We start from the raw sequence: 27447 nt of genomic DNA, 5'->3' as shown, positions 1-27447 counted from the left end.
TAACGACATTTCAAACAAATCATCAATTTGACGATGCACAGCTAACTGCAGAATAGGCCTGAAAATTTGTAGATGAGATAAACAAACTTATCCCATCGTTTAGAAAGGAATTTGTCTTCAACTGCAACCAATCGGGATTTGAAGAAGAAATGCATATAAAAGGAACCCTGGAAATTAGAGGTTCCAAGAAGTTGAATCAAGATCGACTAACAACAGTGCCATAACGCATTCGAATATAATTACGCCGGTTGTTAACCTGGATAGTAAAATAGCTGGAAACTTGTCTACTGTGCTGCGAGAAGTTGCAGGTGGTCTGCCCCCTACGATTCTTACTTGTGTGCGTGATCTTGCAAGGGAAGTAGGGAATATTTACATCACAGTAAGAAAGAGTGGGAAAATGGGCACAAGAGAGCTACAACTGTGGTATGAGCGCTACTTTTGGCCAATAGCTGCTCATAATAACTTGCTTTTATTTGATTCCTAGTCTGCATATAAAAATCAAACATCTTTAGAGAAAACTATCCCTCGTGAAATGTGTGTGACATTGCAGTTCATACCACCTGCAACGACTGTACAAATTTAGCCTCTGGTTGTCCGTTTTTTTTTTTTTTTTTTTTTTTTTTTTTTGTAGCTATAATTCATATTATCGCACTATCTGCAGCTACGCCTTAAAGGATAGCCACTTTCACGGTAAGCTCCACGACAGGATGTTTCGCATTCGGTTGCATGCCATCACATTCCCACATTCCATCAGTTCTCATCACCCCCGTAACATCAATACATTTCTACATGCATTATTTAAGAGTGGATACCTAGTTGAACAGCCTGCACGGTCTGTAACTCCCAAGGAATTCGTCTTGAGGACGCGAACCTTCTTTATCATTGTGGCGCCCTATTTTTCGTTCGGCGTTTGTGGTTCAAATTAATGGTTTGTTTTGATTTGAACAATTAGTTCATGAGCCCACGCGAAGCGTAAATGGTTGCGAAAGCATACTTTACCTCTTAGCAACAAATAATCCTGGACGAATAGTGAGTATCGTGACGAATACAGGGATTAGCGACCACAAGACAGTTGCTGCTAGGCCGAATGCCGCAACACCTACAATCATCAAAAATAAACGCAAAGTATATATATTTTAAAAAAGCTGATAAAAATGCTCTTAACCCCGTTTTAAGAGAGAGTCTTCACTCCTTCCGATCTCATCATGTAGGCGTAGAAAAGTTGTGGAATGATTTCAAAGAGATAGTATCGACAGCAATTAAGAGATATATACTACATAAATTAATAATTGATGGTACTGATCCCCCATGGTACACAAAACGGGTAAGATCGCTGTTGCAGAAACAGCGAAAAAACATTCCAAATTTAAAACAACACAAAACCCCCGAGGCTTGCAAAGTTTTACAGAAGTTCAAAATATAGCGCGTACTTCAATGCGTGAAGCTTTTAATAATTTCCATAACGAAACTCTGTCTCGAAATGTGGCAGAAAACTCAAAGATATTCTGGTCATACATGAAGCACACCAGCGGCAAAACGCTATCAATACCTTCACTGCGCGATAACAACGATGAAGTCACTGATGACAGTGCCACTAAAACAGCGTTATTAAACATGGGTTTCCGAAACTCCTTCACCAAAGAAGACGAAGTAAATATTCCTGAATTCCAATCAAGAACAACTGCCAAGATGAGAAACATAGAATTAGTTATCCTCGCTGTCGCAAAGCAGCTTAAACCACTTAATAAAGGCAAGGCTTCTGGTCCACTTTGTATACCAGTCAGGTTCCTCTCAGAGTATGCTGATACAATGGCTCCATATATAGTAATTATATACAACCGCTCGCTCACAGAAAGATCCGTACCTAAAGACTGGAAAATTGTAAAAGTCACACCAATACCCAAAAAGGGAAGTAGGAGTGATCCGTTGAATTACAGGCCATATCACTAACGTCGATTTGCAGTAGGGTTTTGGAACATATACTGTATTCGAACATTATGAAGTACTTCGAAGAAAACGATTTATTGACACATAGTCAGCACGGATTCATAAAATATCGTTCTTGTGAAACACAACTAGCTCTTTATAATCATGGAGCAATGAGTGCTATCGACAGGGGATGTCAAATTGATTCCGTATTTTAGGTTTCCAGAAGGCTTTCGACACCGTTCCTCACAAGCGCCTTCTAACCAAACTGCGTGCCTATGGAATATCGCCTCAGTTGTGTCAGAAGGGTCACAGTTCGTAGTAATCCGTGGAAAGCCATCGAGTAAAACAGAAATAATATCTGGCGTTCGCAAGGAAGTGTTATAGGCTCTATATTGTTCATGATTTATATTAACAATATAGCCGACAATCTCAGTAGCAGTCTTAGATTGTTTGCAGATGATGCTGTCATTTACCGTCTGGTAAAGTCATCAGGACGGATCACGGACGACATCGAAAAAGTGCAAAGAAGGGCAGCTCGTTTTGTATTACCGCGAAATAGTGGAGATAATGTCACAGACATGATACGTGAATTGGAGTGTCAAAGATTAAAACAAAGACGTTGTTCGTTGCGACGGGATCTTCTCGTGAAATTTCAATCACCAGTTTTCTCCTCCGATTGCGAAAACATTCTGTTGGCACCCATGTACATAGGTAGAAATGATCATCTCGACAAAATAAGAGAAACCATGGCTCGCACAGAAAAATTTAAGTGCTCGTTTTTCCCGCGAGCCGTTCGAGAAGGGAATGGTAGAGAGACAGCTTGAAGGTGGTTCATTGAACCCTCTGCGAAGCACGTTATTGTGAAAAGTAGAGTAATTACGTAAATGTAGATGTAGATGTTCTTGAATATCAACGATGTCCGTTTTGTGAGGTGTAATACATACATTCCACAGAACGTTGATTTATGCATCTCCCGGACACTCAGTTTCTGTCTAACTCCTGCTACACATGATGAGTCATTACTGGCTACTATTTTTCCTGTCATTATTGGTAACACAACAATTTAAAATGAGCCTTACTAAAGATTAAACTTGCGACCTCGAACTCAAGGGTTTCATTGTAAGAAATGTCGCTCGTCTGTAGGAGACGCTGCCAAGCAAAAGACATTAGACTGAAGTAACATTTGTAATGTTACTAACAGACTACCATAACACTTCGTCTGTCCGCTGTGGAATACGCTTGCCGTGCGTGATGCAAGACCGCTCATGTAAAACAGACACGTAGACGTGACCATCAAAGGAACCGTCAGGCTAGCTTCTGGATGTTTAGGACCAGTACATATAGAGGACGTCTGCTGTGCGGCAAGCGTTGCTTCACCCGACATTCACCAGAAGATAGACTGTTCTTTAAAACAGAGTGTTATTTATAATAGTCTTTCTTGTTACTGACACCAACTGTAAGTGATAGTTTAATGTAAATGAAAAATGTAATTCGCTAAAACTGGCCGTCTTTCACTGAGTCCCCGCTCTTCAGCAAGCAGTACAGTCGCCATATCTTTGTAATATGTTAGGATTTAATATGAACAAACACTCTGAATGATGAGCATGACGAAGGAGACGCGATACCTGGAAGTAAATACTTTCCTGTACGATCACCATCTAAATTTCAAAAATTATTTTTCCGGTATTCTAGTTGCAGTGAGTACATAAAACCATGACTGGAGTAAAAGAGAGGCACAGACACGATATATATTGTTATGAGGGAACGTGGGCCTAAATGAAAATCGTTGCCGAGTGCTTTCATTTGATTTCACGAGATGTGCTATTCGGATCCACATTTGGCCTAAATAGGGCAATGGTTACACTTCTTATGTTATAAACAATTTGGCACATAAGTTAATTCGCACACCGTACAAACAAGCAGCAGCCTGGTGTAGTCTTACACAATTTTAAGAAGATATATTGTCTTTTATGTGGTTTAAGTGTGTCTCGCACCATCCAGCTTTATTGTTTAAACGATTACTATAATTCAAAAACGTTCTACGGTAAGGAAATACTGTTTGCGCCAGCGAAGTCGGCAGAGGAAAACAGCATGAATAAATGGTATTATCATTGAACCATTTTTATGTTATTATTTAGCATAATTATATAAATTTATAGTTAAGGATTTTCGATAGCATTTATAGTCATAAAAGCATTAGCAACATATTCAAATTGCCACGTCAGAGCACATCCAGTGCTATAACCATATTTCTAGATTAAGTTTTCGAAATAATGATTTATGTACTGACATCCACTGCGTTGAATCCATTAGCATGTGAGGTCTTGTGGGAGAGCTTCAGACACGGAGAATGGGGAGGAAGTTGCACGCAGCTGGAGTCGGGACGTGATTAATGAAGGTCGTGTGGATGGCGATAAGGCCGTTAGTACTGCGAGTAGAATATTCCACAGGAGCAGTTAGCTTGGAATTTATGTAGGTAATGGTGAATATTCACTAGTGGCGTGAGTATGAATACTATATAAAATTTCAGTGAAAGACTGGACTAATATTTAACTGAAGCTTTCTGAGGTCGTTGAGTACTAATATTCACGCGTTTGCATTCAAAGATAGTAGAATCGAAAAAACAAACGATAAAATAAATATTATTGGTGAAAATGAACTGCACCGTATCACTTGCACCATTTACTACAGCCACTGAAAATTTTAGAAAAATTTAAGCACTGGTACTTCAAGTTTAGGAACAAAAATAGTATACACCAGTATGGTCGACTCTAAGACATAGAATGGGCAAATGAATTTCGAGAGAGGCTGCACGTTGTCCTGATGCCAGTTGCTCAAAGTGTGGTAACAGCGGCCACACACCCGTAAAAGTAACTCTCGGTCGTCCTCAGTCTTCAGGGTGCCCAATAAGTCTCTGTAATGGTACAAATGTCTCTGAGCACTATGGGACTTAACATCTGAGGTCATCAGTCCCCTAGACTTATAACTACTTAAACCTAACTAATCTAAGGACATCACACACATCCAAGACCGAGGCAGGATTCTGACCTGCGACAGTAGCAGGAGCACGGTTCCGGACTGAAGCGCCTAGAACCACTCGGCCACAGAGGTCGGCAGTCTCTGTAATCCTTTTGACTTTGTACAGCTGAAGAAACAAATAGTTATTTTATTGATATCCCTAATTTGGCAGGATCCATCTCGTAAAGTAGCCCTGGTTCATTAGCGGAAAAACTTTTGTTTCAGGCAGTATCATATCCATGAAGCGAAATCAATGTAAAAACACGTGACTGGAAACGTGCGCCGCCGTCGCTGCTCAGTGTTCAAATAAAGTATTCAAGAGTGTTTTTTTCTGATGAATGTTCGGTGTACCGTAGTTTACACTGGAGGAATTTGGTTTTTTGTTCTATGAAAAATCCCTGTTATGTGCAATAGTTGGAAGGGAACCAGCCTCATGTTATGACGTGGGCCGGGAAGTTATCACCATACCTGTTCGGAGCATACTTTTTAAGGGATAAGTGAACGGAAAGTTTTATTTGGACATGTTGCAACATTGTTAATAGCTCTAATTAACAATGATTTGCGCTAAAATAATGAGGAAATTTTGAAAGAAGGATGCCTAGGATCCTCCACAAGATGTTAAGGACCACGTAGAGACTCACAGATCTCTATGAATGGCAGGATGGCACTGGATACATAGTGCTTACGTGTAAATACTCCAGTCCACAGTACGCAAAAAATGGTTCAAATGGCTCTGAGCACTATGGGACTTAACTTCTGAGGTCATCAGTCCCCTAGAACTTAGAACTACATAAACCTAACTAACCTAAGGACATCACACACATCCATGCCCGAGGCAGGATTCTAACCCGCGACCGTAGCGGTCGCGCGGTTCCAGACTGTAGCGTCTAGAACCGCTCGGCCACCCAAGCCGGCCACAGTACGCAATATACTGTTTTGACCAATGGGCACGGCCACATCTACGTGTCATCACACATCAGCTGCAGATTTCCGAAGCTACGTTCGAAATTTCAGTTAAGTAACTCCTTGCCCAGTGAATTTACTAACCGATAACGGCAGTGGTCTTCATTCAAATTGTATTTCTCTCTATAGAAAGCAGCACAACAAAAAGATGGTTTATAAGATAACAAGAAAAGAACTTTTTGTTGAACATTTCAAAAAATGGTTCAAATGGCTCTGAGCACTATGGGACTCAACTGCTGAGGTCATAAGTCCCCTAGAACTTAGAACTAGTTAAACCTAACTAACCTAAGGACAACACACACATCCATGCCCGAGGCAGGATTCGAACCTGCGACCGTAGCGGTCGCGCGGTTCCAGACTGTAGCGCCAGAACCGCTCGGCCACCAGCGGCCGGCTGAACATTTCAGATGATTCATGTAAACGTAAGTAGCGTGCCGTTGACTGAACTGATCTCACTAAACTCTACCTCTAATATGCTTGAAATTCCCGTTCTCTTCATAAATCGAGTGTTAACAACGGAGCAGCTGTGCCCCGCAGTCTCTCTGCGTAAGCAGGTGAAATCCAGAGGTGCGGCGTAGTCCGGGAGGAAGCGGCCAGCGGGATGGCGCGCTTTTGTACTCGCCGCAGGCTGGCGTACGTCTGCGCGTATTTTGCGAGCAGCTCGCGTGTTTATAAAACACGTCTGCTGCGCCCGGTGAGAACGACCTGCTGCCCAAGGTCGCCGCCTGGCGCGCCGTAACCCACCGTGCACGCAGCGTCTCTGCCACCGAGAGTTTATTCCGAACATTCAAAACAAATCCTCTCGATTAAATTTCACGATGCAGTTCCTATTCGACCTCATCGCCCAGTATATTTTCGTTCAATACATGTTACTAAGTAGCCAGCGAGCGAAGCACTACTCTCCGACCCTCGAGATCCCAGTACAATCCCGGGTAGGTGGGACGAATTTTCCTCGTTCCACTCCCAGCTACCAAATTGAATACTGAGGATGGCAGAATTTTTTGTGACAGCCAACACCTCTGATTTATTTATTTTATTTATTTATTTATTGTTCCGTTGGATCAAATTAAGGAGAAGTCTCCATGGTCATGGAACGAGTCAATACACGAAATTATAACACGATAGCAGAAACAGATAAAATTAAATATAAAAAACATATTCAGGCGACAAGTCGTAAGTTTAAATAAAGAAAATCAACAATGTAACACTGGAATTTGCTTAATTTTTTAGCTCTTCCAGGAGCTCCTCGACAGAATAGAAGGAGTGAGCCATGAGGAAACTCTTCAGTTTAGACTTAAAAGAGTTTGGGCTACTGCTAAGATGTTTGAGTTCTTGTGGTAGCTTATTGAAAATGTATGCAGCAGAATACTGCACTCCTTTCTGCACAAGAGTCAAGGAAGTGCATTCCACATGCAGATTTGATTTCTGCCTAGTATTAACTGAGTGAAAGCTGCTAACTCTTGGGAACAGGCTAATATTGCTAACAACGAACGATATTAAAGAAAATATGTACTGTGAGGGCAATGTCAGAATTCCCAGACTATTGAATAGGGGTCGTCGACAAGAGGTTCTCGAACTTACACCATATATAGCTCGAACAGCCCGTTTTTGAGCCAAAAATACCCTTTTTGAATCAGAAGAATTACCCCAAAAAATAATACCATACGACATAAGCGTATGAAAATATGCGAAGTAGACTACTTTTCGTGTTGAAGTGTCACTTATTTCAGACACTGTTCTAATGGTAAATAAAGCAGCATTTAGTTTCTGAACAAGATCCTGGACATGGGCTTTCCACAACAGCTATCCAAACGCCTAGGAACTTGAACTGTTCCGTCTCGCTTATAATATGCCCATTCTGTCTGATCAAAATATCGGTTCTTGTTGAATTGTGAGTTAGAAACTGTAAAAACTGAGTCTTACTGTGATTTAGCATCAAATTATTTTCCACAAGCCACGAATTTATTTCATGAACTACATTATTTGATACTGTTTCAATATTACACACAAGATGCTTCACTACCAAGCTGGTGTCATCAGCAAACAGAAATATTGTTGAATCACCCATAATACTAGAAGGCATATCATTTATATAAATAAGAAACAGCAGTGGCCCCAGCACCGACCCTTGGGGAACGCCCCACTTAACAGTGCTCCATTTGGACTGAACATCACTACCACTCTCAATATTGCGGAGAATTACCTTCTGCTTTCTGTTCTTAAAGTAAGAGGCGAACCAATTGTAAGCTACTCCCCTTACTCCATAATGGTCCAACTTCTGCAGTAATACTTTGTGGTCAACACAGTCAAAAGCCTTCGTTAAATCAAAGAAAACACCTAGCGTTCGCAACCTTTTATTTAATCCGTCCAAAACCTCACAGAGAAAAGAGAATATAGCATTTTCAGTTGTTAAACCATTCCTAAAACCAAACTGTACATCTGACAGCAAATTATGTGAATTTAAATACTTCAGTAACCTTGTATATACAACCTTCTCCATAACTTTAGCAAACACCGATGACATAGAAATAGGTCTAAAATTGTCAACATTATCCCTGTCTCCCTTTTTATAAAGTAGCTTCACTACCGAGTACTTTAATCGGTCAGGAAACCGACCACTCCTAAAGGGAAAGTTACAGATATGGCTAAGTACTGGGCTAACATACATAGAACAATATTTCAGTATTCTGCTAGATACTGAGTAAAAGTGACGGCAAAAATTTGCGATAACGGTATAGCTTGCCGTAGTTTAGGATATAATGGGCTGTTCCGGTTCGTAGATAAGGGGTTAGCGGAGCAATACAGGCACCTAGGAGCACACGTTGATAAACACTATGTTAGATGGTGTTCATCGCCACATCTGGCTCAATGTGGTTTACTCCGATACGGTACCCTTACGTGATAAAACCGGAGGCAGTTGAAACATTGTCTAAATAGCTGTGTGTGGGGTTGAAGCTCGCACCTCAAGCCGTTATTGTTGTGGTCTTCAATCCAGAGGCTGGTTTGATGCAGCTCTCCACTCTACTCTATCCTGTGCAAGCTTCGACTAACTACTGCAACCCACATCCTTCTGAATCTGCTTAATAAATTCATCTCTTGGTTCCCCTCTACAATTTTTACCATCCACACTTCCCTCCAATGCTCAACTTGTGATCCCTTGATGCCTCAGAACGTGTGCTCCCAATCGATCCCTTCTTTTATTCAAGTTGTGCCACAAATTCCTCTTCTTCCCAATTCCATGCAGTACCTCATCATTAGTTACGTGATCTCCCCATTTAATCTTCAGCATTCTTCTGTACCACCAATTTCAAAAGCTTCTTTTCTCTTCTTATCTAAACTACTTATCGTGCATGTTGCTCTTCCATACGTGGCTACACTCCATACAAATACTTTCAGAAAAAAGCTTCCTGACACTTAAATCTATACTCGATATCAACAAATTTCTCTTCTTCAGAAACGCTTTCCTTGCCACTGCCAGTCCTCATTTTATGTCCTCTCTACTTCGGCCATCATCAGTTATTTTGCTGCCCAAACAACAAAACTCATCTACTACTTTGTCTTATTTCCTTATATAACTCCTTCAGCATCACCTGATTTAATTCGACTACATTCCATTTTCCTCGTTTTGCTTTTGTTGATGCTCATCTTATATCCTCCTTCCAAGACGTTGTCCATTCCGTTCAACTGCTCTTCCAGGTCCTTTGCTGTCTCTGACAGAATTACAATGTCGTCGGCAAACTTCAAAGTCTTTATTTCTTCAGCATTCGTCTCCAAATTATTTTTTTCTTTTCTTTCCTTTACTGCTTGCTCAATATACAGATTGAATAACATCTGGGAGAGGCTACAACCCTGTCTCACTCTCTTCTCAGCCACTGCTTCCCTTTCATGCCCCTCGACTCTTATAACTGCCATTTGGTTTCTGTACAAATTGTAAATAGCCTTTCGCTCCCTATATTTTACCTCTGCCACTTTTAGAATTTGAAAGAGAGTATTCCAGTCAACATTGTCAAAAGCTTTCTCTAAGTCTACAAATGCTAGAAACGTATGTTTGCCTTTCCTTAATCTTTCTTCTAAGATAAGTCGTAAGGTCAGTATTGCCTCACGTGTTCCAACACTTCTACGGAATCCAAACTGATCTTCCACCGAGGTCGGCTTCTACCAATGTTTCTATTCGCGTGAGTATTTTGCAGCCGTGACTTCTTAAACTGATAATTCGGTAATTTTCACACCTGTCAACACCTGCTTTTTGTGTTTGGAATCATTATATTCTTCTTGAAGTCTGAGAGTATTTTATCTGTATCATACATCTTGCTCACCAGATGGAAAAGTTGTGTCATTGCTGGCTATCCCAAGGCTATCAGCAATTCTAATGGAATGTTGTCTACTCCCGAGGCCTTGTTTCGACTTAGGTCTTACAGTGCTCTGTCAAATTCTTCACGCAGTATCATATCTCCCATTTCATCTTCATGTATGTCCTCTTCCATTTCCATAACATTGCCCTCAAGTACATTGCCCTTGTATAGACCCTTTATATACTCCTTCCACCTTTCTGCTTTCACTTCTTTGCTTAGAACTGGTTTTCCATCTGAGCTCTTGATATTCCTACAAGTGGTTCTCTTTTCTCCAAAGGTCTCTTTAATTTTCCTTTAGGCAGTATCTATCTTACCCCCAGTGAGATAAGCCTCTACATCTTTACATTTGTCCTCTAGCCATCCCTGCTTAGCCATTTTGCACTTCCAGTCGATCTCATTTTTGAGACGTTTGTATTCTTTTTTGCCTGCTTCATTTACTGCATTTTTATATTTTCTCCTTTCAACAATTAAATTCAATATTTCTTCTGTTACACAAGGATTTCTACTAGCCGTTGTCTTTTTACCTACTGGATCCTCTGCTGCCTTCACTACTTCATCCCTCAAAGCTACCCATTCTTCTTCTACTGTATTTCTTTCTCCCATACCTGTCAATCGTTCCCTAATGTTCTGAAACTCTCTACAACCTCTCGTTATGTCAGTTTATCCAGATCCCATCTCCTTAAAGTCCCACCTTTTTGGGAGATTCATACAGTTTTAATCTACAGTTACTAACCAGTAGATTGTGGTCAGAGTCCACATCTGCCCCTCGAAATGTCTTACAATTTAAAACCTAGTTCCTAAATCTCTGTCTTAGCATTACATAATCTATCTGAAACCTTCGAGTATCTCCAGGCCTCTTCCACATATACAACCTTCTTTTATGATTCTTGAACCAAGTGTTAGCCATGATTAGGTAATGCTCTGTGCAAAATTCTACCAGGCGGCTTCCTCTTTCATTTCTTACCCCCATTCCATATTGACCTACTATGTGTCCTTCTCTTCCTTTTCCTACTATCGAACTCCAGTCACCCATGACTATTAAAGTTTCGTCTCCCTTCACTAATAAATTCTTTTATCTCATCATACATTTCATCAATCTCTTCATCATCTGCGGAGCTAGTTGGCATATAATCTTGTACTACTGTGGTAGGCGTGGGCTTCGTGTCTATCTTGACTACAGTAATGCGTTCACTGTGCTGTTCGTAGTAGCTTATCCGCGGTCCCTATTTTTTTTTTTTTTGTTCATTATTAGACCTAATCCTGCATTACCCCTTTTTGATGTTGTATTTATAACCCTGTATTCACCTGACCAGAAGTCTTGTTCCTCCTGCCACTGAACTTCACTAATTGCTACTGCGTCTAACTTTAACCTATCCATTTCCCTTTTCAAATTTTCTAACCTACCTGCCCGATGAAGGGGTCAGGTCGGTAGCACGCCAGTTTTCTTTCTCCTGATAACGACGTCCCCGCCCGGACTATTTTACATCCGGAATACTTTTTCCAAGAGAACGCCATCATCATTTAACCGTACAGTAGAGCTGCATGCTCTCGGGAAGAATTAGGGCTGTAGTTTGCCCTTGTTTTCAGCCGTTCGCAGTACCAGTACCGCAAGGTCGTTTTGGTTGTGCTACAAGACCACATAGGAGGAGGAGATTAGTGTTTAACGTCCCGTCGACAACGAGGTCATTAGAGACGGAGCGCAAGCTCGGGTGAGGGAAGGATGGGGAAGGAAATCGACCGTGCCCTTTCAAAGGAACCATCCCGGCATTTGCCTGAAGCGATTTAGGGAAATCACGGAAAACCTAAATCAGGATGGCCGGAGACGGGATTGAACCGTCGTCCTCCCGAAGGCGAATCCAGTGTGTAACCACTGCGCCACCTCGCTCGGTAAGGCCGCATAACCGTGCGGAATGGCCGCGCGGCTTAGGGCGCCATGTCACGGATTGCGTGGCCCCTCCCGCCGAAGGTTCGAGTCCTCGCTCGGGCGTGGGTGTGTGTGTTGTGCTTTACATAAGTTAGTTTAAGTAGTGTATAAGTCTAGGGACCGATGATCTCTTCAGTTTGGTCCCTTAGGAATTCACACACATTTGAACAAGGCCATATCAGTCAATCATCCAGACCTTTGCCCTGCAACTACTAAAAAGGCTGCTGCCCCTCTTCAGGAACCACACGTTTATTGGCCTCTCAGCAGATACCCCCCGTTATGGTTGCATCTACGGTGCGGCTATCTGTATGTCAGGGATTGTATGCACGGGATTGTATGTCAGTCACTATGTCCTCATTGATAACCATATCAATGTTGCAGATAATACCCTGATTATGTATCATGTGGATAGGTACACAGCATTCCACATTTTTCACTTTCAGTAATGTCGATGTTACAAGTGAATTAGCCACGGTTGTGGACCTCAGTTCAACTCTTATCCTATTGCTTCTTGCTATATCGATTTCAGCAATTTTATTTTTCTAGTCCAGCCATAGGGTGGTTTCCCACATTTTGGGATTTATTCTCAACGTTTAAAGTATAGTGTTGACATGAGGCTGGCTGCTGCCGCAGCCGCCGTTGTAGTTTCCGTTAGAGCTGCATGGGCTGCTGAAATTCTCCGTGATGGTGTAGCAGCAGCTCCAGAGATGTGGCGCTACTTCTACTACTGTTATTGTTATTGTTTTGTCACTGCTGATACCTTTCCCTCGTGTGAAGTCGTTGTGTTGCACCTGATGGACCTGCAGTTGCTGTGGTTGGACCTGCTTCTGCTGTAATGGAGATTCGTGTTGTACTGCTTGCTGTATTACCTGCTCGTTGATCGTAAATTATGAACAACCTGACATACGCTCTGATTTACAGGGATATCATTCTCGTACCCGTAGTGGGGTCAGTATAACAAGCCGCAATTCCGGCCGCTATTAGTTAACCTAGATCTAGCGGTTTTTTTCCCTCATCTTCTTTTGAGAACCTAATTCTCATATTGTTGTTACGAATGTTATAATCAAGTAATCCTAAATGCACAAATGCGCGTATTTACACTCGCTAGCACAGAGTAAGTGAAACTAGTTCCGCTCACAACCGCTGCTCGCGTATGACTTATTTTTGATACTTAAAATGACGGTGTTTCGATTACAAGAACAGCGGGTAATGATTCGTTTTCTCCATTTGTGCTGTCTGACACCGAATAAGATCCATCACTAGCCGAGAGGTATATACGTTGATGGTGTCATCGATGTGCTTAATGTGCGTTCTTGAGGGCGACAATTCAACAAAGGCAGAACGTCATATGACAACATACCAAGACAATCTCGCCCTAGCACCAGCCAAACTGACGACATGATTGAGCAAGTGGAGAAAGTTGTTTTGAAGGATCGCCTAATGACTGTGGAACATATCGCATTCAAATATGACATTTCCGTGGGGTCATTGCACACAATCCTTCATAAGGACCTGAGAATGCCAAAAATATACTCAAGGTGGGTACCACGGATGCTGACAGACAGCCACAATGCTGCGCGTGTGGCAGGTTGTCAGACAATGTTGCGAGATGATGGTATGAATGGGACTTTCTTTTCATCGATCGTGCTAATCTACGAGGCATGGATGCCGTTCTTCAGTCCTTAAACTAAGCGCCTGTTAGCTCAGTGGAACACACACTCATACTAGCAGTTTCACAGTTGTCAAAGCAGACTCCCAAAGAAGCGTTCGCAGCAGCCATGAAATCATGACGTCGACGTTGTGAAAAATTTCTACAGGTGCGGGAACATTACGTCAAAAAGTGACGCTAGTTTCATAGTTTTAGTTTGATCAATTTGTGAGAAAAAATAGGTGTTATAATTTGAATGTACTTCGTATGTATGAAAACCTTCTTCTTATATTCAACTAGAGGGAGCTACCTTCCAAAATTTTCGCAGATTATTCATACAACTGTCTCTAAGACGATTCACGTTTCATAAACCTTGGCGGATTATGTATATAGGAATTGAGTGAACCTGACCGACACCTTATTTGGCCCTTTCCACAATGCCAATCACCTGTTCTGCCCCGCGGGTTTAACGGTCGTCTCAGTAATCTCCATCCCGTTCTAAGGCCTTCCTCGCCGACCGAAGTGGCCGTGCGGTTAAAGGCGCTGCAGTCTGGAACCGCAAGACCGCTACGGTCGCAGGTTCGAATCCTGCCTCGGGCATGGATGTTTGTGATGTCCTTAGGTTAGTTAGGTTTAACTAGTTCTAAGTTCTAGGGGACTAATGACCTCAGCAGTTGAGTCCCATAGTGCTCAGAGCCATTTGAACCATTTAAGGCCTTCCTCCAGCGCGAAACAAAGGCGTGTATGTCCTGTCGGTACCAATCCTTGTCCTGGAGGCGGAGCTAGTGCTGCTCTGTGTGAATCACCTCTTCATCGTCTTGAAAATGTCTTCCACGAATGGCAACCTTTAATGGCTCAAACAAGTTGAAGTCCGAGAGGGCGAGGTCAGGTGTTTCAGGTGTGGCAACCGTGGATGGTCTCCTCGACCGCTGCAAATCGTGGAGCTCTGCCGAACCGTCTTCTGATGACCTCATCCTCCTTGCCCAACGACTAACTGTACTTTATCGACAGCAGATGATCCATAGACTTTTCAAAAGTGTTCGTGAATATTCTCCACAGTTTCTTTCTCTGCAGTGGGAAATTCAATGCCGGTACGTTGCTTGTAACGTACATCACCTACAGATGCCATTTTGAAACTGTCTTACAGCTACACTGTCTGTCGCAAGCGACGGTAACTTGGCACACTCATTCAGGATACTTCAGATAGCACAAACGTAACGTTTCGCATTCGTAGCGTTGTTTTCGGATTAGAAAAAAAATGCGGTGCATTACTATCTGTGCAGCCCTCATATATACTAACATCAAGCAAACGGCGAGCCGTTCTCCTGGAGTGATAGCTTTTGTCCAGCGTGTTTTACTTTTTCAGCTTTTTCAGGTGAACGTCCAACTTGTTCAACAGTAAGTTGAATGACTTTTCTGACATTGTAAAATATTCATAACTCTTTTCTCCACAGTCCGTCAGTTCATTGTAAAGAGTGGTAAATTCTCCTTTTGCTCTTTCCCACGCCTGAAGAACCCACTTCCTTTTTTTCACACGTTGTTCCTCTTCTTAATCCAGAATCATAGTAATCAGTATGAGACGGCAGTCCGAGAACTTCGCCATCCCGGCAGCTCAAGTGCACTGCCACACGCTGTAAGGAACAATGACCTCGGTAAATTGGTGTCTCTGTGGCATGACGGCCGGTGCAAACACAGACCGGTTCAAAAATGGTTCAGATGGCTCTGAGCACTATGGGACTAAACTTCTGAGGTCGTCAGTCCCCTAGAACTTAGAACTACTTAAACCTAACTAACCTAAGGACATCACATACATCCATGTCCGAGGCAGGATTCGAACCTGCGACCGTAGCGATCGCGCGATTCCAGACTGTAGCGCCTTGAACCGCTCGGCCACACAGGCCGGCAAACACAGACCGGTGACAGCACTGTCGCGTCACTGGCGTGAGTGTAGCGGCCTTTAGTGTGGTACGTCGACTCCTCTGCCGGTGCCACAAGCAGCGAGTAGTGGTACCAGGCAGGCAGTGCGGAAATGGGTGTGTCGGACTGAAATAAGGACGTGCGGCGACCGCGCACCACGCTGGCGAGTCCAGCCAGAAGAGTGGGCGCAGCGCCAAGGCAGGACAGGGCAGAGCGGCGCAGCTGGCGGCCAGCGGGTGCCGGGCAGGTGTGTTGCGCGAGGTCGGCTGCTGCGGCGGCGCCTGGGCAAGGGCCAGCGGTACAGCGGGCAACCACCTGACAACTACAACACTACCTTCAACCAGAACAACGAAGTCCCGATTGTATCTTCCCTACATAGGGTGAACATTAATAAAACCGACAAACTGCAGGGACGGAATCCTCACTAAGAAAAGGAGGAAAAAAGGTCCTATGAACATATGTCCGGAAATGGATGGTGTACGTGCAGTGACAATATATCGTCCCGGAAAGCAACACAGAGCTGCAGCGCATCCACGGCACAACAAATGTTCAAAGCGGCCGCCGTGGGATTGCAGGTGATAGGCATACTAGCGGTTGTCATATAAGATATATTACACTGAAGTGCCAAATAAACTGATATAGGCTTGAGTATTCAAATAAACAGGCAGAATGCAGCATTGGGGACGGCAATGGCTATATAAGACAAGTGTCTGGCGCAATTATTAGATCGGTTACTGCCGCTACAATGCTAGGTTAGCAAGATTTAAGTGCGTTTGAACGTGGTGTTATACTCGGCGTTCGAGCGATGGGACACAGAATCTCCGAGGTAGCGATGAAGTGGGGATTTTCCTGTACGACCATTTCACGAGTGTACCGTGAATATCAGGAATCCGGCAAACCATCAAATCTCCGAGATCGCTGCGGCCGGGAAAAGATACTGCAAGAACGGGACCAATGACGAATGAAGAGAATCGTTCAACGTGACAGAAGTGCAACCCTTCCGCAAACTGCTGCAGATTTCATTGCTCGGCCAACAACAAGTGTCAGCGTACGAACCATTCAACCATACATCATCGATATGGGCTTTCGGAGCGGAAGGCACACTCGTGTGTCCTTGATGACTGCACAACACAAAGCTTTACGCTCCATCTAGGCCCTTCAACATCGACATTGGACTGTTCATGACTGGAAACATGTTTCCTGGTCGACGAGTCTTGTTTCAAATTGTGTCGAGCGGATGGTTGTGTACGGGTATGGAGACAACCTCATGAATCCATTGATCCTGCACGTCGGCAAAGGGCTGGCCGCTGTGGCCGAGCGGTTCTATACGCTTCAGTCCGGAACCGCGCTGCTGCTCCGGTCGCGGTTCGAATCCTGCCTCGGGCATGGGTGTGTGTGATGTCCTTAGGTTAGTTAGGTTTAGGTAGTTCTAAGTATAGGGGACTGATGACCTCAGATGTTAAGTCCCATAGTGCTTAGAGCCATTTGAACCATTTCATTCAGCAGAGGACTGTTCAAGCTGGTGGAGGCGTGTGCAGTTGGAGTGATATGGGACCCTTGATATGTCTAGATACGACTGTGACAGGTGACACGTACGTAAGCATCGTCTCTGATCACCTGCATCGATTCATGTCCCTTGTGCATTCCGACGGACGTGGGCGATTCCAGCAGGACAATGCGACAACCCACACGTCCAGAATTGCTACAGAGTGGTTCCACGAACACTCTTCTGAGTTTAAACACTTCCGCTTGCCACCAATCTCCCCAAACAAGAACATTATTGAGGATGCCTAGGATGCCTTCCAACGTGCTGTTCAGAAGAGATCTCCATCCCATCGTTCTCTTACGGATTTATGGACAGCCCTGCAGGATTCATGGTGTCAATTCCCTCAAGCTCTACTTCGGACATCCGTCGAGTCTATACTACATCATTTTGCGGCACTTCTGCGTGCTCGCTGGAGCCCCACACGATATTAGGCAGGTGTACCAGTTTCTTTCGCTGTCCAGTGTATAATCGTACCTTGGCTTACACCATGTCGGCGGGTCACTTGCCTGGACCTTAGACTAGAGTTCGCCTCAATATCCTCTAGAACTCGTTCCTCCAAACCAGGTGTACGCACTGTCCCCGCTACCTTGCATGTAAATCTGTTTGAAAGGACCTATCGTCACACAAACACCCAAAAAGGGCTTGTAATTTTATGTGATGTGGTTGGTGTCTGTGAGGGTGCTAGTTTTCGTTTAATCGCGCTGGCTCTCGACAATTTCCATCTGCTTGGCCATACAGAAACACAATCTCGGCTTGTTCCCGACATGAATACCGGACCTTTTTCCTCCTTGCAGAACGCTGCGTCAGTCACACAACCTCCAACACACAAGAAACAGAGGACACATGGACAGAGGAACTGTCATTCGTCAACGTCATCTACTGTGGCAACGATGCATTTCTGATCACATGTTCATAGGACCATTTCTCCTTCATTCTGAGTCTGGAATACGTCCTTGCAGTTTGTCGGTTTTATTATGTTCACCCTACATGTATGAATGCTTGGTCTCGCGGCGATATGAATTTAAAAAATCTTCTCGGGCTTCTGGCCGTGTCAGGTAGTTAAAATCCCACAAACTTCCGACCGAGCTCTCCTCAGCTATTGTCAAGTGGTGACTGTCGTATCGCCGTCACCTACCCGTTAAACAGCAGCGTTGTTGGCTGTCATTGTTCGACGGAAAACCAACGGGTAAGTCAGCCACAGTGTTTACAGAAAACCCAACATATGGATCAGCATCTACACGCTCTGAGCCACTACCATCTGGCTCAAAAACTGGGCATTCTGAACACCCTCGTTCTCCATGCTAAAGTCATCTCAGGTGCAAAAATATGCCACTGGAACTAAGCCACCTCCGAAAAGTCTTCCGGGAAAATGGCTATAATCACCACCAGGTATGAAATCCTGTTTCTTGTGCGACGTACAAGGAAACACAAGACACCGAAGAAGAGAGCAAGAAACTCGCGTTTTTATCTTTCTGTGTCACATTGTCGGGAAAGATTAGTCAGCTCCTGAAGCGAAACAACATTTCATCAGTGTTAAGGCCGCCACCAAAACTACGACAGCTTATGAGGCCTGTGAAGGACGACCTAGGACTCAGAACGCCTGGAGGGTACAAAATACCATGTCACTGTGGCTGTTACTACGTATGCCAAACAGTAAGCACTGTGAAGCAATACCGAACGGAACACAAGAAGTGGTTACAACTACGGTATCTGGAAAAATCATCCGTGGCAGAACACGCTTTACAAAATCGACACCGAATTTTGTTCGACGGAACGTCTATCATTATGAGGACGAAGGCATTTTGGGATATCATTATAAAAGAAGCCACAGAAATAAAACTTCCTGAAAACACCATCAGTAAGGACGGCGGATTGCAGCTCAGTACAGACTGGGACGTGGCCATATTTGGCGAGGAAGATAGCACCAATGACGACACAGCTAGCACCGCTGCTATATAACGGCGAGGCCACGGTGACACGGCAGTCATTTACCACTTGACAATGGACGAGCAGAGCCCGGTCGAAAGCTCTTGGAATTCTAGCCGCAAGACGAACTGGAATACCGAGAAGATTTTTTCCATCCCTATATCTTGGGCAGATGGCAGGCATTCATTTGACGCCATTCCTGACAGATCACACATCGATTTGCCTTCTACGTAACGAGGTAATACGCTGCTTGGGCTGTGTATGAATAACACTAGCGGTAGTGACGATGACAATTTTCAGCAATGTCATTGATATCTGAAACACCACAATAAGTCGTTAAAGTACTATTACTGGATAATCCATTCAACATTTTTTTTTATTTATGGAAGTTAGTTCACATAATCGACATAGAAATTTTACGGTTTCATTAAAAACATACTTTTGTCTGGAGATAAAGTTGTTTAATTTCGAAATAACCCACGTTAATTAAATACCATTAACAAAACAGCTGAATGAATTATCCAATAATACACTCTAAAACACAGAAAAAACGACACGCCACGAAGGAATCCTCCGAATGGGGCGGAAATCGGGTGTACATGTACAGACAAACAAATAATTACAGTTTCAGAGAAGTTGGATGATCTATTTAAGAGCAAGAGATTCACAGATTGAGCTTTGGTCCACCTCTGACCCTTATGGAAGAAGTTATTCGACTTGGTACTGATTGTCAGAGTTGCTGGGTGCCCTCCTAAGGGATATAGTACCAAATTCTAACTGTCGCGTTGGATCATCGAAATCCCTAGGTGGTCGGAGGGCCCTTCTCATAAGCTCCAAACGTTCTTAACTGGGGAGAGATCCATCGCCCTTACCGACCAAGATAGCGTTTGACGGGCACAGAGTCAGTCAGTAGAAACTATCGTCATGTCTAACTTGCAGAAACGTGAGCCAAGTATGGCTTGCCATGAATTGCAGTAAAATAGGGCGTAGAATACCGTCGACGTACCGCTGTGCTGTAAGAGTGCCGCAGATGACAACCAATCGCGTCCTGCCAAGAAATGAAATGGCGCCCCAAACCATCACTCCTGGCTGTCGGGCTATATGGCTGGTGACAGTCAGGCTGACATCCTACCGCTGACCAGGTTGTCTCCAGACACGACTTACCTGGTTATCGGACTTCAGTTCAAAGGGGGACCCACCACTGAAGACAGTTCTACTCTAGTCAATGAGATGTGCCCAACACCACCACAGATGAGCTTCTTGCTGTACAGAGGTCAATGGTAGTCCACGTAAGGAGCGCTGAGACCTCTGCCCCCATTTATGTGAGCTGCCTACTAATGGTAACTGTGGGCACTGGAGCACTAGTTGCACGTCGGAGATGATAAATCTGGGGCTCTGAGTGACTCTCTGACGATTACCTGATATTCATGTTCTGCCATCTGCCTAGGTCGACCACCTCCTTCTTGAAACTCTGTTCGGCTATGTTTCACCAGTTCCTGCCACCAGTGTGGAATATTGACATCGCTCCCATTCAAAGGTCGAGCGATTCGCCAATTACTCTGCAAGACTGCACTGGACTTGCGGTATGTTTTGGAAGTCCAAAGGCGACTGAGTTACTGCCCTGACAGCAATCTCATTAACTAGTAAACCCTCTAATTGACTACCTGTCGCCCGCATCTCGTGGTCGTGCGGTAGCGTTCTCGCTTCCCACGCCCGGGTTCCCGGGTTCGATTCCCGGCGGGGTCAGGGATTTTCTCTGCCTCGTGATGGCTGGGTGTTGTGTGCTGTCCTTAGGTTAGTTAGGTTTAAGTAGTTCTAGGTTCTAGGGGACTGATGACCATAGATGTTAAGTCCCATAGTGCTCAGAGCCATTTGAAGCATTTGACTACCTGTCACATGCTTCTACTAAGTTGATTTTGTCCATTAGTTGAGTTTGTTGTTGATAGACTGCATTAGAGGTCATCACAGTTATCAAAATCTAAATGAACTTCTGTCCTTTGATTGTATTGTACGTTAACCGGGGACCTAGAAACGACGGAGAGGCTCCGTCCCCGCCGAAGCCGCAGTTGTCCACAACCCCACGACGACTACCGCAGTCCACTGCACCCCTCCGCCGCCCCAAACCGAACCTAGGGTTATTGTGCGGTTCGCCCCCCCCCCCCCCCCGGTGGACCCCCCAGGGAACGTCTCACACCAGACGAGTGTAACCCCTATCTTTGCGTGGTAGAGTAATGGTGGTGTACGCGTACGTGGAGAACTTGTTTGCGCAGCAATCGCCTACATAGTGTAACTGAGGCGGAATAAGGGGAACCAGCCCGCATTCGCCGAGGCAGATGGAAAACCGCCTAAAAACCATCCACAGACTGGTCGGTTCACCGGACCTCGACACAAATCCGCCGGGCGGATTCGTGCCGAGGACCAGGCGCTCCTTCCCGCCCGGAAAGCCGTGCGTTAGACCGCACGGCCAACCGGGCGGGCTGTCCTTTGATACTGTTAATTAAATGGTGGCCCTGTCATTTTTGTCAGCTGTTGATGGGTGATTAATACAGCAACACGGGACTGAGGTTTCATAAAAGTTATGATACACGTTTATTCGTTGAAAATTGGGCAAAATAAATGTTAGGTGTAATGACAAAAATTAACATGATGTGATGGCAGCACGAATATGCGAATATGGAGGCTGCTTTGGCAAAGACTAAGATTTGACTGATTGAACTGTTTATTCTGACTCAGAATATGAATAATGCAATGTGAAATTATTTAACATTGACTAGACCTTGACGGCTTTATTGTACTCAGGAGTTATACTATGTTGGTGCAGCTGAAAACAAGTGACGATATTGTGATCTTGTTTGACCTAATAAGCTGAAGCAGCAATGCAACAGCCCTTTTTGCTATGTGCAGCACTGGCTCTGGTGTCAGTCGTGGTTCAAGCGTCTGCAGAACAGTATTGGGCGGCGCCTGTAATTCCCTTTCGCTGGCACGAAATATGCAAAGTCGCAGCTGGCGATCTGTTAGATGGATCGCAATTATATCTAACGGAGCTCTAAAACCTCGGCAGGTTCCACTGTGTCACTCTCCCATTGGCCAGTCTTACCATGGGCGAATATGACTCACTTATAAGGTAGTGTGCACAAGGAGCTCAAACGCCAAGGCGGCAGACCTGTCACGAACAAGATTGCCCTCAGCACAGCGAGTTGTCCTAGGTGACAGGTCTAAATTGTCGGTGCAGCTATGCCCTCACCACAGGATCCCCAGTCCAGACCAGTGCTTGTGTGGAGTCATGCACAGCCAGGGCAACTACCCAACTCCATAAAAATAGTATTCGAAGGAGAGCCACCATAAAGACCCCGCATGCATTAACAATATACATGCTTCCAACAATATCTCCGCATGCTGATAGCTTCCTGTCGTCTCACAAACATGATGCCCTGGGTGAAAAACAACATTAAATTGCACCCTTGACTATGGAGAATAGTGAGAGAGTGACTCGTTCACTCTCAACTCCAACTGGCTTCTTTGAGTAAAATTACACGTCCTCTCTCAAATGCTGACACCTGCTTGTATTTTTCATGTGACTGTTTGCGAGATACAGTTATTTCCACCTGAGTATACGGACCAAAATTCGCAAAAACTTTATATGGCGGTATTGATATGTTCCTTGTTTACCATCCTTGCGAGTTGCCCAGTGAAATTCCGCTGCAGCATCACACATTCATCCAACAGCTGCCAAAGAGTACAGTTTTGCATTTTCCGTCTATATCTGTATGAATATCAATTTGTGACCAATTTTCATATCTCCTTCGTACTGTATCGTTTTCTTTTTCTTTCTTGGAGTTTAGTTTACTTATGAAACATGGATGCCCCTGAGGTTCCGTCCACAGAGTTAATGACAGGAAAACAGGTTATGACATCAAGATACTAATCATCTTCTATTCTTAATTTTCCTTCTACTCTCCATTGTGGCTCGGCTCTGAGCACTATGGGACTTAACTGCTGTGGTCATCAGTCCCCTAGAACTTAGAACTACTTAAACCTAACTAACCTAAGGACATCACACACATCCATACCCGAGGCAGGATTCGAACCTGCGACCGTAGCAGCAGCGCGGTTCCAGACTAAAGCGCCTAGAACTGCTCGGCCGCAGCGGCCGGCTCCACACTAGTCTCTCATCTTTTTATAACTTTCGGATTTTAAATCCACTACAATCTGTTTACTTGCATTCTACATCCACTACAATCTTTTATTATAGTCAAGCTTTTTCTCCACTCATTTCTCTTCATTGGTAAATTAACCTTTCCATGATGACTCATGACATGTCCTCTCAACTGATCCCTTCTTTTAGTCAACTTATGCTATAAATTTCTTTTCTGTCTAATTCGATACTATATCTCCTCATTACTTTTCTGATGTACCCATCTCATTTTTAGCATTCGTCTGTAGCATCACATTTCGAAAGCTTCTATTCAAAAATGGTTCAAATGGCTCTGAGCACTATGGGACTCAACTGCTGAGGTCATTAGTCCCCTAGAACTTAGAACTAGTTAAACCTAACTAACCTAAGGACATCACAAACATCCATACCCGAGGCAGGATTCGAACCTGCAACCGTAGCGGTCTTGCGGTTCCAGACTGTAGCGCCTTTAACCGCACAGCCACTTCGGCCGGCGAAAGCTTCTATTCTCTTCTACTCTGAACTCTTTATCGTCCATGTTTCACTTCCGTATTTAATGCTTACTAGTGTTTCGTACATTTTATTCCCTCATCTGTTCTGCATCAAGAGCTAATTGTCGCAACACAGCTTTCTCTTTTTCAGCCCATTGCAACAGTTATGACGATCATAATTCGTTAAATTTGCCATAATTATTCAGATCCTTTACGCTAATATCTGCTTGTTTAGTAGAAAAGGTATCGGCGATGGAAAAACGCACGTTACTGAGACAGCTGACCACTCTCTCTGCTGAGTCTGGGGTCCTTAAACTTAGCCACAAAAAATCTCAGCAATCTACTACCGATAACCTTCGCGACTTTACATTTCTATGGCCGACCCCTCAGGCTACTGGCTATCACGGACTCATGATGAAGTCAAATTTCTATGATAAATCGCTCTCTCAGAACAATCCCAGGTCTGAATAAATTTTAAGGGACAACACTGCGGAAATCCAACTCTCGACTTCACGGAAGATGCCAAGACTATATACACAAGAATAAGAAAGGAAAATAATAAAGTCACTATTAATAATAGTCATGAACTACTACAGATAGACTTTCAGCACCAAACCACAAGTGACTTAACCAGTTAAATGAAAGTATACTGGGCAACTTCTGTGTAGTTATTAACTTCAATTACTTGTGGTCTTCAGACTGCTGAATTCGGCGAGACGATCTCAGGCAACTCCTATCTAATTTTACGTTCTTCCCCGCTTAAGATTTTGGAGGCTTTGAAAGTTGACAAACGGTTAAAAACTTTTCCAGAATTTTATATGTCCAGCAAAAATAAACAATCTTTTCTGAATCATTGCTACAGACTTAATGTCAGTTACTGGGTAGCGCTAAAACAAACCAATGAATTTGTAGGTCGTTTCACAAGATGACGGTGGTCTCTTCCTCTGTATGGTGCAGCGAATGGCAACCATCTTTATGCCTGAGGTTAGCACCCAGGCGACGTAGACATTACAAGCTGACCCAGTCCATAGTTCCATCTGCAGTCTCCAAAACATCAGCCGAAGTGTCATCGGCGACGACAGCTTTGGATGGAGCTCTGAAGTGCGTTGTTGGCCACCAGACTCCGTCGTGGCACCACCTCCTCGCTGAATTGGCCGCCGCATAGCTCTCTCTCTCTCACACACACACACACACACACACACACAGAGCCGTGACTGCGTGTTCGGCAGCCTCCCGCACTCTTCTGTTTCTGTGCTACCAAGGACGCACTGTCGCATCCTGTTCACCACTCCTGTCCCCACCAAGAAACTTTCCCACTGGTTGGTTTTTTGCCTACTTCTTCACTTAATATTTTTATAGCCTTGTGTGAGTCAGAATATTACAGAAATTAGCATATACTTTCTGTGTTTAACATAGAATATTACATCTTATTTGAAATATACACTGATGAGCCAAAGAAACTGGTACACCTGCCTGACATCGTGTAGTCATGGACTCGACTAATGTCTGAAGTAATGCTCGAGGATATTGACACCATGAATCCTGCAGGGCTGGCCATAAATACGTAAGCGTACAAGGGGCTGGAGGTCTCTTCTGCACAGCACGTTGCAAGACATCCCAGGTATTTATTATGTTCATGTCTGGGGAGTTTGGTGGCCAGTGGAAGTGTTTAAATTCAGAAGAGTGTTCCTGGAGCCACTCTGTAACACTTCTGGACGTGTGGGGTGTAGCATTGTCGTGCTGGAATTGCCCAGGTCCGTCGGAATGCACAATGGACATGAGTGGATGCAGGTGATCAGACAGGATGCTTACATACGTGTCACCTGTCACAGTCGTATCTAGACGTATCAGGGACCCCATACCACTCCAACTGCACACGCCCCACACCATTACAGAGCATCTACCAGCTTAAACAGACCCCTGCTGCAGGATCCATGGATTCATAAGGTTGTCTCCATACCCGTACACGTCCATCCACTCGATACAATTTGAAACGACACTCGTCCGACCAGGCAACAAGTTTCCAGTCACCAACAGTCCAATGTAGGGCCCAGGCGAGGCGTAACCTTTGTGTCGTGCAGTCATCAAGGGTACACGCGTGTGCCTTCGGCCCCTAAAGCCCGTGTCGATGATGTTTCGTCGAGTGGTTCGCACGATGACACTTTTCGGTAACCCAGAACTGAAATTTGCAGCAATTTGCTGAAGGGTTGCACTTTTGTCACTTTGAACGGTTCTCTTCAGTCGCCGTTGGTAACGTTCTTGCCTGATCTTTTTCCGGCCACAGCGACGTCTGAGATTTGATGTATTACCGGATTCCTCATATTCACGGTATAGAGGTGAAATGGTCGTACGGGAAAATCCCCACTTCATCACCACCTCGGAGATGCTCGTGCGTTGACTATAACACCACGTTCTAACTCACTTAAATCTTGATAACCTGCAGATAACCAGCAGATAACCTGCAGATAACCAGCAGTAATCAATCTAACAACTGCACCAGACACTTTCTGTCTTATATAGGGTTTGCCGACCGCAGCGCCGTATTCTACTTGTTTACAAATCTCTGTATTTGAATACGCATGCTTATACCAGTTTCTTTTGCACTTCAGTCCAGAAAGAAAACTTCAACAGCCAAGATCATTAATTATAATTTTATGACCAGTTTTGGCATATCTAAGTATTCGTCATCGGACCTGTAAAGCATAAAGATTGCAAAATACAAGCACAATCAAGTCCGATGTAACAAGGTGAGGTACATGTTTTCACAGAATTGATACATATACATACCGTATCCAAATACACCTGAATACGTCTCCATCGCACTGCAATATATTGTGATATATCATTCCAGGAATATTAAGAAAGTGGTACATTGGCATGTCAGTAATAAAACAAGACTTACATCAAACTTCATGCATTAAGCACCGACTGTACAAGCTCATATTCACGCAGCAGATGAAAGGAGACAGAAGATCACAAGACAGAGCAAAGGTGTAACGAGCTACCAGCAGGTGACACTATAGTAGTAAACGTAAAGAAATACGATTGTGCATACTGTGGTGTCACTGCCAGACACCACACTTGCTAGGTGGTAGCTTAAATCGGCCGCGGTCCATTAGTACATGTCGGACCCGCGTGTCGCCACTGTGTGATCGCAGACCGAGCGCCACCACACGGCAGGTCTCGAGAGACGTACGGGAACTCGCCCCAGTTGTACGACGACGTTGCTAGCGACTATACTGACGAAGCCTTTGCTCTCATTTGCCGATAGACAGTTAGAATAGCCTTCAGCTAAAGTTAATGGCTACGACTTAGCAAGGCGCCAATTGTATCAGTGCATGTATCTTACGAGTCTCATTTGTATAGTCAAGAGAGATGTACCAAAGGAAGCATTAAAAGTTAAGTATATTCCAAAGCTACGTATTTTCTTTATAGCAGTCATAACGTATCCTGTTCCAGACTTGACGCCAGTCGGCGTGTGTGTACGCGTGCCTTTCGGCCTCCTTCTCAGTGTGGCGTAGCTGGCTTGTTACGCCACAACATATACAAAGCATAAGGA

This window comes from Schistocerca nitens, chromosome 2 (assembly GCF_023898315.1).
Source record: "Schistocerca nitens isolate TAMUIC-IGC-003100 chromosome 2, iqSchNite1.1, whole genome shotgun sequence".
Classification (NCBI taxonomy): domain Eukaryota; kingdom Metazoa; phylum Arthropoda; class Insecta; order Orthoptera; family Acrididae; genus Schistocerca; species Schistocerca nitens.
The sequence above is the reverse complement of the archived record's forward strand: the minus strand, read 5'-3'. Positions refer to the sequence as shown.